The 2,798-nt window shown below is 46.7% G+C and overlaps 1 pseudogene; it reads left to right on the forward strand.

Moving 5' to 3' along the window:
• Positions 1–496: 496 nt before the first annotated feature.
• LOC100451746 (ATP synthase subunit f, mitochondrial-like) lies at positions 497–794 on the forward strand (annotated as a pseudogene).
• The last annotated feature ends 2,004 nt before the right edge of the window (positions 795–2,798 follow it).

Here is a 2,798-nt window from a genome sequence, read left to right on the forward strand (position 1 = left end):
TCTACATGCAGTCACTGATGAACCCAGGTTCCTTCCATCCTGTTGCCATCACCAAGGGCATTGTCCTTGTCTGCATAGTTAGTGCTAGGCCACAGGCATGTTCATATTCAGCTCAAGGGAAGAAGGAAGAGAGCTGCTCCGGGACAAGGAGCTTCTTTACATTGAAGATGACTCAGAAGTTGCATTTAGCACTTCCATGCGTCCCTCACTGGCCTGAACTTAGTCACATGGCCACACTTAGCTGCCAGGGAGACTGGTAATGCAGCCTCCAACTGGGCAACCATACGCCCAGCTAAAATTTCATTACTGTTAAAGAAGGGGAATGTTTTCCTAGACAACTATCAGTCTCTGCCATGCTCTTTGTCCTGTTTCACGTTCTCCTTCTTGTTCTAGCTGTGAGCCTTTGCCATTCACTAATTTGGGCCTTAGCTGGGGGAGGCCTCCTCAGTGCCATCAGACCTCCTGGTGAGGTGCAATTAGCCATTCAAGCTTCTTAACACTGAAAGAAAAGCTGGGCCCCACAGCTGGTCCTCCAACATGGCATCAGTTGTACCAGTGAAGAAGAAGAAACTCCTGGATGTCAAACTAGGGGATACTGGATACTGATGCGAGATTTCACCCCTAGTGGCATTGCTGGAGCATTTCAAAGAGGTTTCTACTGGTACTACAACAAGTACATCGATGTGAAGAAAGGGTGTCTCAGGGGTTTCCACGGTACTGGCAGCTTACATGCTCTTCAGCTACTGCCTTTCCTACAAGGAGCTCAGCATGAGCGGCTGTGCAAGTACCACTGAAGAGGGGCCTGCACGGACGGCACGCTCTGCCACCCTGACCACGACCTCCTTTGCTCACGCCTGTCCTTGAGGAACGTGATCCTTGCTGAATCCTTTTATATCCTAATGGGAATTAACCTCCACATAAAAGATGACTGGTTAAAAAATAAAATAAAAGCTGGGGCCCAAAAAGGGCTCCCTGGGAGCTCGGACAAGGGCCAGAGCTCTTCTCAGAGCACAAATCTGGCTGTTTTCTAAAAAGACAGTTTTGATACATGGGGCCTTTTTCCACAATATTGTGAGAGATGCTGGCTTGGCTGTGACTGGAGGTGACTCATGCCTGCTCTTTGTAGAGAGCATAACACTGTTCCTGCAAAAGGAATGCTCATGCCAGGTCACTGGTACCTGCAGACAAGTCTGTTCCTCTTTAAGAGATTCTTAAAGGATTAAAGAGCACGCAGTGCAAAGGCTTTGGATGTGCTGAGTTGCACGTAGCTGAACTAAAGGCTTCAATAATGTGCAGAGAGTGCAAGACCAGAAATTGGAAAATGTTACAGTGGTCTCAGCTCCTCCACTTGTCAGCTATGTGTCCTTGGTCAAGTCACTTCCCAACCATGGGCTTCTGTTTTCTCAACTAAAAAATGTTGACTAAATTGGGTTTATTACTAATCTTTGCGCTCCTACAGATTATTTCTAAAACTCTCATCATGTTCCAATTTCCTGCTTGTCCACTGTGATGTAATAAAAAATAAATAAATAAACCTCTGGCCTTTGTCCCTGGCTCCTGGCATACAGCTCCTAAACCCTTAGAATCTTTGGGGTGATGAGAGTTTCTTTTGTATGCTAATGAAAGACTGCTGGTGGGGTCCCCTAGGTAGCTTCAGGATGGAGGCTGGTTGCCAGAAAGACTAAGGATGATCAGAGGTTTGGAAATTCCAGCCTCCCTCTCTACCCTCAGACCTTGAGGGAGAGGAAAGGAGCTAGAGATTAAGCTAACCACCAACAACCGTTGATTTAATCAATCATGCCTAAGTGACAAGGCATCCATAAAAACCCTGAAGTGATGGGGTTTGGAGAGCTGGAGTTGGTGACCACACAGAGGTGCTATAAGGGTGGTACACTCCAATAGGGCACAGAAGCTCCACACCCCTTCCCTATACCTCGCCCTATGCTCTACGTCTCTCCCATTTGGCTGTTCTTGAGTCGTATCCTGTATAATAAGCCAGTAATAGTAAGTAAAGCACCTGCCTGATTTTATGAGTCATTATAGCAAACTATCAAACCTGAAGAGGGGGTCACAGGAACCCCCAATTTATAAGCGGTTGGTCAGAAGTGCAGGTGGAAACCTGGGACCTGTAACGACCCTCTGAAGTGGGGTGAGGAGAGTGCAATCACCTGGTGACCATTGAAGAGGCCCCAGAGACAAAAACTCCTTATCTGAGGAATTTAGAAGGAAATGAAGACCACCTGGTGACATCAGACAGGCCATCCAGAGGCAAAACTCCTTATCTGGGGAAACCATAAGTAACTAGACTTCCCTATTACCTAAAGCAGGCACTGGTACCAGGTCTTTCCCCCGCAAAATTGGTAAGTAACTAGAATTCCTATACATCTCCGGAATGCTATGCCGAAACTCATTGTGCAACCCTTGCTGATATTAGGGCACAAACATGTCTACACATGTAGGCATTTATCATGACCTATGTAGCTAACACGGTCCAAATTATCCTTAAGCTCCCGCTTTAAGGTCCATAAATGCTCCCAAGGAAAAAATCCACTGTAGCACGCTCAGTCCTCTCACTGAGGCACCAAGCTGCACTCATCTTTTTATGAATGTTTTTTACTATTTATTTTTGAGATGGAGTCTCGGTCTGCGGTCTAGGCTAGAGTGCAGTGGCACGATCTCAGCTCACTGCAACCTCTGCCTCCTGGGTTCAAACACTTCTCGTGCCTCAGCCTCCCAAGTAGCTGGGATTACAGGTGCCCACCACCACATCCAGCTAATTTTTGTATTTTTATTTTTTT

Source organism: Pongo abelii, chromosome 13 (genome assembly GCF_028885655.2).
Source record: "Pongo abelii isolate AG06213 chromosome 13, NHGRI_mPonAbe1-v2.0_pri, whole genome shotgun sequence".
Taxonomy (NCBI): domain Eukaryota; kingdom Metazoa; phylum Chordata; class Mammalia; order Primates; family Hominidae; genus Pongo; species Pongo abelii.